Genomic DNA, 12,570 nt, shown 5'->3' on the forward strand with positions numbered 1-12,570 from the left:
TAGTAAAAGAACTATCATCATGGGGACCTATTTAATTTTTTAACGAGGTTGACATAGTAAAAGGACTATCCTCATGGGGACCTATTTCATTCTTTAACGAGGTTGACATAGTAAAAGAACTATCCTCATGGGGACCTATTTAATTTCTTAACAAGTTTGACATAGTAAAAGAACCAACCTCACACCTATTTACCTTTTTAACATGGTCGGAATAGTAAAAAAATTATCGTCATGCGGAACTATTTCATTTTTTAATGAGGTTGACATGGTAAAAGAACTATCCTCATTGGGACCTATCTCATTTTTTAATGAGGTTTACATAGTAAAATAAATATACTCATGGGGACCTAGATTACGATCGATAAGAGACCATTGATTCCAATAGGTTCTAATTATATGGGAGAGTGACACTCTGGAAGGGATACATGTCAAGGGATCTGATGGAAAGATCAGGTTCCAATGCCCCTACTACATGACACACTATATCACTGACTAGATCATTAGTAGATGCAAGCACAAAGTAGGTGGCCACATAATTAACCTATGGCGGAGGTGATATCACTTGCATAAAAGAACGATTCAGGGAAGATGGTTGATTGAGAGTGAAGTTAGGACCAATGAACGAAATTTGATTAATGGACACAATTCTTCCTTCCTGTGGGAAACATATGACATGAAAGAAACACGAGATAAGAATTCCCATGACATAAACATAATTACGTCTGATGAATAAATTAAAATCGCAAGATTCCTGGACAACGATCACATCGAGGTGGACAATTTTTCCTCCCAAAGTAATAGGCAACATAGGAAGGATCCCTAATGGTTGGTTAGTTCCTCTTTTAAAAGCTAATATATTTTGGGTAATGGGCACAAGCTATGGAGAACCTAAATTTTTCGAAGTAGTGGAAGACGAAATATTAACACATGCACCTTCATCTATAACTATGCTAGGTACAACCATATTATAAGCTTGCATTGTGATCTGGAAGGGCACATAGGAAGGAAGATGATATCCTGCTAGTCGACTCCAATCAGATAAAGTGACTAAACTACTTGCATAGGGTGCCATAAGAATGGGAGAATTACCCCCTTGCACTACAGGAATAGGAGGATTTCCCCCTAGATAGTGGGATCAGGAGGATCCTCCCCATGTACCGTGGGAATTGTTAGAGTCGGTCCTTACAGCCCTCCGTCAGAGATCTTTTCGCTTTTGTATATCATTTTTAGGTGTCTCGCTTGTTCCACTTCGTTGTATTTCGCTAGGGGCATGCCATTGACTGACGAGGGGATCTGGTTGTCTTGTCTTTCCTCATGTTTGTACCTGTAGGGTTAGTCCAAATTCCTAAAAAATTACCAAAGTTCATCATCATAAATAATTGGTTTCGGTAAAGAAGAGTCTTTAGTCCTAGAGTCTAGGGTTTTCAGTCCTTTGCATATATGTAATAGAAGCCTGCAGGTCATGAGGTTGGTTTCAAAGATTTTCATTTTATATTCTTACTCAAAAAGCATTTAAAGACATTTTTAGTCCAAAACTCTGTTTTGGAACTAAAAATTGTCAAACTTCATTTTTGTAATAATTGTATTTGTTTCATCACAAGAAGATCCAGATGCAAGCCTCTGATCTTTTCCAAAGCCAAATGCCAGATCCCTGCAAAAATCAACAAAAATGATCAGTCCAAACCTCAGAAAAGCATGAGAAAATCAAAAAGCAGTGTTGTATGGAAAGACCAAAAATGAAAAGTGCCAAACCTTACAAAGTGGTTTTTGAAATAAATTTAAATCAAAATAGATATTTTGTTTACTTATAAAAAGGGAAAACAAGTTCATTTGCATACAAATTCCCAAAGCAACATCGTGTCTAAGCATTTGAAGGCGAAAACCGTGTTTACAAACCCGTGAATAGTGTTACAGGTGTTCGCTGCGCATAGGAAGTGCGCGCTGCGCGTTGGGTGGTGCGCTGCACATTGGGCAGTTTGAGCCAGTGCAAAATTACACAGGTGTTGTGCATAGGAGCGTGCACTGCGCACTGGGGTTGCGCGCTGCGCGTTGAATCTCAGCCACAAGAAACATTTGTCTATGTGCCCAGAACTCAACCAAACTCACTCCTAGCTTGAAAATAGGTATGTTATTGCTGCCTAGTAATGTTAGGGTGTTGGATATATGTTTCAAAGATGGGATTTAATGTATTGGGTTTTGGGAAAATGAAACCCTAGGTTCATAACAAAGGCATCCCTTAAATTTCTTTAAAAATATGTGGGTGGTTTAGTAAGATGTCCCTCATCCTCTATTGATGACAAACCAACTCCTTACTCATTTGTGCACCCTAGTCTAACATTCCAAAGAGCACACTTTGTATTTTGGTCATTTGTCAAAAGGGGACTGTTTTTGTCAATTTATTGAAAACAGAGCATTGTTAATTATGGCATGGTTTGTTTGATGCTGTGGAAAAATTACTAAAGTTTTGAGTATACATTGAAAATTGACTCTTCACACGTATATCACTCTATATATCATAGACATCTTGACACCAAAGCCTTGTCAGACACGGAGTCAGAGTATGAGCAGCAGTATGACAGTGATTCTACAGCAGAAGGTAATGTGCCACGAAGGTCTCGCAGAGGTGGCAAAGGTGGTAAGCCTCTCAGGGAAGAGCCTATTTCTTTGGTTCAATTGCAGGCTTGCCCGCTTGCAATGGATTGTTTTCGTCGTCACTCATGCTATCACTATTGTCGGCTAATCTCACAAATTCAGTGTCATCGTGAATTATCTCGTTTGTTCATTCTACATTTACATGATGGCCATGTAAACCTCGCCGGAGTTGATTTCATTTTGTCACCAAAGACTATTGCAGAGGCCACTAGGATACAAAATGTTGGAGAGGAATGGAATAAACGTCAGCAGTTAGAGAAATCTTACTATCAGCCATACATCAAACCTGGGTATATGAGGCACTTGAGCAGTTTTTTTCCTTTCCAATACCTCAATGATCAGTTTGCACCCTTGATGAAACTCATCATTCGGTATTTCAGTTGTGAGGGAAGGTTATCCTGTCTGTATGCATACCATGTTCGTTTGTTGATGCGTTTTACAAGGGTACGTCTGATGAACATTCCATACTTCATGTTTTGCAACATAGAGAGGATGCTTGTTTTAGTACAGAGGAAGACCCTAGCACAACAGCACAGGAGTATTTATCATTATGCATTGATCAAGATCGTAGTGGTTCATCAGTTGGCACAACAGGGTATTACTTGGGAGGATTTCATTTCTCGCGGCTTTTTCACAGTGCCACAGCCACCTCCCGAGATTGTTCTTGATGAGGGAGGGCCTTCTCATCAGTTTGACATTCCTCAGACCGAGCATGCCAGCACTCCAGCATGTGTGACATATCAGCGAGGCCACAGGGCCTTATTTGCAGCTACACGACGAGTACTATCTCCACATGGTGTGGAAGGGTCTCGCCTTCTTCTTCAGTACAGGTACATGATCAGGACAGAAGCAAGGGGCCAATTTATGAGGAGGGCCATTCAGGTGGTCATGATATTGTTGTTGCATTGAGTGATGTGGATAGGAGCTCTCCTAGATCGAAACAAAAGACCGAGACTGATAGATTGAATGAGAAGTTGCTGAAGGCAGAATGTCGGATCAAATACTTGGAGCAGCGCAATAAACAGTTAGAGGACGAGCACACACTTATAGAGCTGCAACGAATCCGTGAAGACCGTAGGTTGGCCCATAAAAGACTGGGTGATTTGACACCCATTACGCGGCAATTTGTGCTTGAGACTGTCAACCGAAATTTGGAGGGGTTGTTGGTGAAGGCCAATAGAGACAAAGACTTGCTTCGTCACATGAAGAATCATTATTGGTCTTGCATTCATGTTCGCAAGGCAAAAATGAAGATTTTGCAAAGGAGGTTGAGCAAAGCACTAAAACGGCGAAAGAGGCTAGATCCACTTCGAGGTTTGGCCGAGGCTTCGCTGGCTGAACGTAATGCATGATGGAGGATCTTCACTCCGAAATTGAGTGAATTCAGAGAAATTTTTTGTCATTTTGAAATTTTTGGTCCTAAAAACAGTTTTTTCGGCTCAACGCGCAACGCACATGTGCGCTCACTTTTGATTGGGACACTTGCTGGAGAAAAACCTTATATTTTTGGGTTTGTCATGGTGAATTATGCATGCTCAGTTATTGCCGAAGCATTTCATCAAGTTCTAGACAGTCAAAAGACACAAAAACATCATGAAAACCACCTTGTTGCCACCTTTTGCAACAGCAGGAAGTAACTCTGGGAGAATGCAGTTTGGGGGGGGGGGGGGGGGGGGGGGGGGGGGGGGGGGGGGCAAATGAGCTCCGAATTGGGAAATTCCACTTGGGTTAGAAAGTAGACATCCAGGGCTTTCCAATGAGCTATCGTGAGATCAATTTGGATGTCGGGAAGTTCCTCAAAATCAGCTTGAAAAGTGCGCTACGCGTAGAGATCAGGGCGCTGCGCATTGAAGATTTTGGCCAATTTTTCACCTTCTAGCTCAGAATTTCGTCCAGTTATGACCAATTTTACCTTTTGATGTAATTTTTGGTTTTCCTTGATATAATTTGATGTATATGATGTAATTTTAGCACTATATTACCTATTCTAGATGATTCATTCACAAAATAGAAAAAATTTAATGAATGAATCAATTTCCTAGCATATAGGGGTTAGTTGTTTGACTACCTAGTTTTCAGTTCCTTGTTTAGAATTGGTTGAAATAGCTCCTAGAAGGAGGAGCTCGACCCCTAGAGGTTAGGGAATGAGGTTAGCTTGATCTATATATGTAAATTTTCATTCAGTAGCAAGGGTTGGACTCTTGGGAAGATTTTGGACATTATTGTACATATTTTTCATATTTTGGCTAAGGAAAGTGTTAGCTACCTATACCAATAGGTTTCATTTTTCATGATTGGCAGGGGAATTGCCAATATGATCTACTTTGGTGATGCAAAGATCTCATATTTTTGTGGAAAACACCTATTTACAGTTGGTTGAGGTTGTCCTACTTCTGAATGGGTGATCCAACAGTCTAAGCTGGGTCATGCCATGTTTCAATTTCTTGTTGTAGATTAGAGAAAGAAATCTGTCCAAACTGTTCAATCCTGGAAGATAAAGTAGTTAGGTAGAGAATGAAGGTTCCCAACTGTTTAATCTGGGGCCTTGGAAGTGATAAGGCTAGCTTTAGATAGAAAACCAAAAGAAAAAGCCAAAGGAAAAGAAAAGGCACATAAGGGTTTGCAAGTCCAAATGCACCCGCCTTGAAGTAACAAAAAATGCTAGGCAATAGAGTGGGTAGGTAGATGGGGTTGTAGAAGCATGATTTATGACTGTTCACTGGCCTAAGCAAAGGAAAAACATGGTGTCAGTGTAGCTCTTCCTTTTTCAGCAATATTGTAGCAACAAGATGAAGCATGTCTAACTTCCCAATCATCCCCCATTACATTCCTTTCTAACATCCCAACACCACCTCTGTTCATGAAAGAAGTCAAACTCTTTTGTTAATTCTTGTTGCATTAAGAGCCACATTTCTTGTGTAAAATTATTTTCATTTTGATCTACCTCCTAACTAAGTTTGTTTCCTTAAAACTTAGTATCTATCACTTCCCATTCTTATTCCCCTCCAATACTAACTACTAACTCTATCTACACTTAATTCCCTATGTTTCCCTTCCCCTACTACTATAACACCATGGTGTATAAAACCCCAACAATATATATATATTCCCTCCCCCTTGGCATTATAGCCATATGTCCAAATATTGGACAATCATGCAAAATTCAAGTCTGGTTCAAGATGCTTTGTGCAAAATCAGGGATTAAACTAACCCCACGTTGGTTTAATAACCTAAGTCCTACCCATTTTTCCCTTTACAACCCTTTGAAATCATTTTCCCACTTTACTTACAAAAAGGTCTGGTAAAAACCCACTATTACCCCTAACCCGCGCTATTTGCAATAAACACTAAAAACCCATTTTTCCGCCTATCCAAAGTTTTGGGTTAAAAAGCGCATTTTGCATAAAACATTGAAAAAACCCACAAATCCGCCAAAGTTTCCAAAGTCCCGCCTGGGCGCGCATTTCAAAAAATACAATAAAATATTCCCCGCCCCGCTACCGTATCGTCCTTCCATTTTATCAACCCGTCGACCGTCGGATCTGGGCTTTCCCATCCGACAGCCATATCAATATCGGGCCGCCCCCGATGACCGGACGTTACCTCCCAAAAAGTGTCATAGGGTGACGTCAAGCCAGAGACACGCGTTGCTCCCAAATCGTATCGGGAGGCCTCGTGCCAATACCGCCGCCGTACCATAAGCGGTCTGATGGAACCGCTTACCGCCCTTCGTATACTGCCTACCAACGTCACTTCCTCGTCTCGTCCACGTCATGCCAACTCATCATCGCATCGCCGCCCCGCCCGCCATGGATCCGAGCTGTCCGCCACCTCAGCAGTCCCCGTGGACCACTCACAGACCACCATGTCACACTTCCGTACTTGACCCCACCCGATGACGTCATGCTGACGTCATCCAGAAAAAGCGCGCCAAAGCCAAAATTGCCCATATTTGTCCGAAATTCAGCATTCTTTCGCACTTTTTTACAAAACAGCACTCTGCCTTCTGCATGTATTTTACGTCCATTGCTGCCGCCAACCTACTGAAAGTCACTCCACAAGTTACTGCCGCCTCCAAATTGACTTCAGCCGAGTGCTGCTGTCACTCCACGACCAGGTACTTACCATATTCTCTGCCTGCTGATTCTGTTTCATCCTGCATTTGCTAGAAACCTGTGAATTGTGATTTTCGCTGGAGAATTCGACCTGCAACGCCTTGTAAACAAGTCAATTACTCTTACACTGGCCAATTGTGCCCAATTTCACTTCAATTATCCTTAAAAAGACCGTAAACCGGCAAGTTTACCTAAAACTATTGCGCAGAACTGCATTTGCCCGAAGTTGGTCATAAATTGTATTAAAAACACATTCTGACCATGGAAACACCAGTGGCTTTGAATGTTGCCCCTTTAAATGCCCCGCACAGGGAGCTGGAATGGCAGGCCCTAGGTGATAGGGATTACCAGATGACAGAGACACTCTCAATGAACACCAAATATAATATCCATGTACTCAATGAGATGAAGGCCCAGCACCTCAGTGGAACTGATATTCTAGGGATTTGGGACTCTGATTTGCCCATTTATAACCTCCCTCAAGTCAATGTCCTTCCGGATTTAATTCACAGATGCAGTGCCAACTATGACCCATGTCAAAGAGCTGTCCTCAATACCTCAGGTGCAGTTTTGTTCCATATTACCCCTGAGGCTATAAATCAGATGTTGAACTTTCACTCTACAAATCCATTGACTCCTCTCTCCATGATGGACTTACTAAAGAAAGGAGGCAAGCTGTCTAGTGCCCAAATCTTAAAGATAAATCAGCTATTCATTGAATCAGGCTCTGAAACTCCGAGGACCCCTCCTATAGGAAATGTATATTTTAATGAGTTGGGCAGGTTGCTTGTGGATTTGATCAGTTATGTAGTGGGTTACAGATCAGTTGAGGATGCTGATGAAACCATTCTGGCAATGATGTTTATCTTCTCCCCTGGAATGCCTCCTACTGTGCACTATGATTATGCTGCATACATTGCTAATAAGATTCATGAACAATTGATGAATCTAGAGAGGGAAAAGGTGTTCAGATACACCTTATACATCTATCATTTGTTTCTATTTTATCAACCTGATGGCTTCCCTATTCCTCTCAAGAAGTTTGATGCTCAGGGAAACCCAAGGTCTGTGGTATTTTGGACTTCAGTCTTTCACCACACCTCTTACTCACCATACAGCTACTGTGAGTTCATAGACCTCTTTATCCATCCAGCTATGTCCTTACTATTGGGTACCCCTCCTCCAAGATTGAAAGATGAGATGCAAAGGATTCTCCAGCTCTCAAAGGCCTACAGCATTTGGGATTGGTACTTTTACCAAAACCATACAGTGATCAGAATATATGGCTGTGAGTTGGCCCCATATAGGCTGCCAAGATATGTCCCTATGAGACTCTTTGCCTTAGAGTATTTCAGGCAGTTTGGAAATGCAGACCAAGTCCATTTCCACAGCAAAAACAAGAAGGTACAGCTCAAAATCAGAAACCAGCTAGGCCCTTTTCTGTATAACAAAAGGGAAGAAGGATGGAAAGAAGCAGATAACATCCTAGAGGGCCTCCAATTGCAAACAAGTTTCCTCTGGTCACCCTATGACCCCAATCACTTCATTAGTCTTAGGAGGGTCAAATATAAGATGGCTAGTTATGATCATGTCAGGTTGCCTCATATTGAAAAATATGCAAACCTGTTAAGATGGAAAGAGGGCACTCTAGAAGAGGCAAGTACTAGAGAAGAAATAGCACAAAGAGAAGCAAAGAAACTTGAGAAAGAAGCTGACTTGGAAACTTTTCCTCTTCCTATCAAAGGCAACTTGGAGCAGCTGCCTCATCCTCTACAGCCTACCAGCAAGCAGCTAAAACTACTCATCAGGCAGCCATCAAGGGTAAAGAAAAGGAGATGGAGCAGGAGTAGCCACCCCCTACAGCAGAGCAGCAAAAAGAGCAGCCAAAACAACAAGAACAAGTGGCTGAAGCTCCCATTTCTACAGAGCAGCAGGCTCAACAAAGTGTGCCTCCAAGGCAGGAAACAGTAGTGGAGACCTCAGTGCTCCAAACACCAGTAAATGAAGAAAGAGGGAAGAAGAGGGACAGAGAGCAAGAGACTCCCCTCACCGCATCCACAAACCAAGGGGAGAAAAGGCAGAGATTAAATCCCCTCTCTGAAGAAGAAATGCCTATTGGGAAATCATTGGGTATGGGTCCACCAAGCATGGAGGCATCTGCTAGTTCCTTTCAGCAGGAACAAGAAAGAACCCTTGGAGGAGAGGTCAGCTCCTCAAGTCAGCAAAGGAGAGCTGAATCAGGCATTAAGCAACAATTCATTGACATCAAGAAGAGAAATGAGCCAGTCAGGCTCCAGCTCTATAATCACTTGCTTAAGATGGCCCCTAAAAACCAGCAGAGGCTTATGTCAGCATATGACATAATAGAGGGGAAAATGACAATGAGTCATTTCATGCCCACTATGCTGCAGCCACAGTCAGCTGCAGGCTATATAAGGACCAATCTTGAGGTCCTTGCAAAAGACATCCACCCTATGGACCAGATAGAGCTTCACAAGCAAACGGGTGAGATGGTCTATTCAACGCTAGCAGACAAAACCTTCCTGGAACATAAATTGCAAAACAATCTGCATAATACAGCTGCTCAACTTGAGCTGGAGAATGCATCCTCTCAGGCGAAAGACAACAGGATTAGATCTTTGGAGGATATTATCATAGAGCTTGGGCATGACCCCAAGGATCCCAAAGCTATACAAGCGCTGCTAAAGGAAAGAGATGCAGATATTGCAGCTTTAAAAAAGATGGTGAAGCTCCCAGCAACCCTTCACCCTCAAACAGAAGAGGTTCCCCAGCAAAGAAAGGACCAGGATGTAGCAGCCATGCTGCTAACACTGCACAAGCAACTGGTATAGACAGAGGGAAAATTGGTAGAGACAGAGGCTGCATTACAGGCAGACCTACAGCAGAAAGAAGGAGGCCAAACATCTCAGCCCGCTCAACAAGTAATCAACCTTGAGGAGCCCCCTCAAATTTTCACTCCTCCCATAGTGCAGACAGTTGAGACAGCTCCATCAACATCAGCACCAGCACCAACATCAGAGCAGGCTCCAAGCCTTGATATGAAGAAGTTGATGAATGAGATTCAAGTCCTAGAAGCCCAGATGGCAGAGCTGAATCAAGCCAAAGAGAAATTAGCTACCCTTAATGAAAAATATGACAAATCTAAGCAAAGTGTAGCTGAAAAAGGAAGAGAAGTGAAGGCTCTCAAGGAGAAGATAAAGGAGCTGGAGAAAGAGCTCACCCTTGACAAAGTGGTGGCTGAGATCAAGAAAGTTCTATGGGCCAATATTGGCCAATCAATAACAGATCAATGGCAGTACATAGAGACTATTCATGAGCACATGGAGCTCATAGGCAGGGCACACAAAGAAAGCCAAAGAGCAAGGGCATCTCTAGGCACTATGCCTGATATAGCCAATAGAATGATCAATGTTCTCAATAACCGCACAGGTCCTCAGCTAGCAGCAATAGGAATCCCCAATAGAACTGAAACCATCCTGATGATAAAGAGGGTCCTCACATTGAGAAATCTGGTGCAGACCTTGGATAGAAGGTGCCAGGATATGCAAACAGAAGTAAATAAGTTCACAGCATTACACAGCAGAGGCCTTCCCAGCTTACTGAACAGCGCAGGAAAGCTACTATCACATGAGAACTATGCAGAAAGGGTAAATACATTTGCCACTAATCAGATCACTGTAAGATCAAGCACCCTAGAAGAAGCAGGGCCTGCATCTGGGCAGAGCCTCTATGAGAAAATAGAAAATTTATTTTTTATCATGAATGAAATCAGGCATCTGTTTGAAGTGCCTCCTACTTACTTCAAATACACTGAGGCAGATGAGACATTAGGCACAATTTTGAGGCATCAATTGCCTACACAGGAGTGGTGGACCAACATGATACAGTTATTACTGTAAACAAGAGGCTTTCATCAAGTTTTTTCATCAAAATATAAGTCATCATGTTCAGAAAATTTGATGCATTCAGTATGACTGGAGAAGAATGGACTGAGCCAACTCAGCAAACCAATTCAGCCACTAAAGCAACACTGACAACTACAGATGACAGGGCCGAGAAAGCTACAACACGACAAAACCATAAAGACATATCATTCAGCATTAATGCAGAAACACTCAACCGACTCAGTGGCCTCCAAAGGTCAAAAAGACTTCTGACAGAACTAAAGATTATTTATTTTGTATTTAGAGCAGCAATAACTTCCTTATCTGCTATTCTGAAAGTTGGTAAACGTATTTATTAATCAAATGACTCAGCAGTTCAAATATTTTGTAAAACTGATTGTATATATTCCCCCTCGCATAAGCTAGCAGAGGTTGTTGATTTTCTCTTCAAGACATCCTATGCTATAAATGTTCAGAATTTAATACAAAGAGCTGATGGAATTTCGAAAGTTCTGTGTTGTTTGATGCATTATGGTGTGTTTGCTGAATGCTACAGGATTCCTGTATATTTCATGACACAATAAGTTTCTTTAACCTCTTCGTTATGTATTTCATTCTTTCATAATCCATTCATGTTCTATGTTTCACAGTTTGATAGCAAAGAAAAAGAATAGCTTCAGGATTTATTCATGGAATACCCTGAACTCAATCTATGCTGTTATGAATGTTTTCCTCAGTTATAGTTATGATAGTGTAATTCTTAATTGATGCACCTTCAGATTATAATTTTCACATTGATTATTGTTCAGGAATTCAAGCCTACTCCTGGGCAATATATCTCATTCTCACACCACCAGTTTAGTGGAAAACTCTTAATTGCCTTCCACTGGCTAATCATATTTCATCATCACAATTTCAAGTTTGTTTCATGGAATATCTAAATGGCCCTGCAGTTTAAACAATCCCACTCAACATTTCAAACAACCTACAGCCACAGACTCCATCGCCCAATGGACTAAACTGTCTAAAGACCTCATCTTAGGTATTGAAAGACATCACTCAACCAAAATTTTAAACCAAAACCTCACCACATAACTAGCCTAAGATCCTCAAGAACAAAGTTAAAAAATTTAAAGAGAGAGCCCTCTCTGATTACAGGTTGGCTAGAACCTGTAATCCATAGCTTGGTTAGTGGTTACCCTGGCCGTATTCCCTCAGGAGTCAAAGGGAACAACCTGGGTGTTAACGTAAATGGCGACTCCACTGGGGAGCTGAATAAACTTTATAACCCCCTGTCTGATCCTTAATACTATACATAAAGCTTGAATGACAGCTACACAACCTTAAAAAAAACCTCTGCTTTGCATTTGCAGAAGTATATGAAAGCTGCCTCACTCAATCTCTATCCAGTCTTAAGTTCCAGACAATTGTGCTGTACCTGATCAGTCCTTGTCAAATATCATTAGCTTCCTTGAATATTCTCCTAAAAGAAATTACAAAAACTGGCTCCTAAGAAGAAAACGCGCTATACAAGGTCAAACCCAGACGTTGATCCATCACCTGAATTTCAGAATCCAAACTTAATTTCAAGAATCCTTAAGAGACACAAATCAGAAGGGACTTTATCAGATTCTAGTTCAGAAGCAGGGCTCCCAACTGACATTCCAACCCCTGCTAAGGCTTCTCTACATCTTCATACCACTGGTCCACAATCCACTAGTTCTTCATCCACTTCACAAGGCATTCTTCCAACTCCTCCATCAACTACACATACCCCTGTCATTCCCTTTCCTCCACTTGTCCCATTCATCCCTGTTATCCCTGTTGTCCCTCCAAACATGGCTAATAGATATGCTCCACTACAGTTACCGGCCAATCCAGCTCCTATGCCTCAAGAG

This window comes from Pinus tabuliformis, chromosome 9, assembly GCF_031772625.1.
Source record: "Pinus tabuliformis cultivar Carrire ecotype Pingquan chromosome 9, CPIR1, whole genome shotgun sequence".
NCBI classification, from domain to species: Eukaryota; Viridiplantae; Streptophyta; class Pinopsida; order Pinales; family Pinaceae; genus Pinus; species Pinus tabuliformis.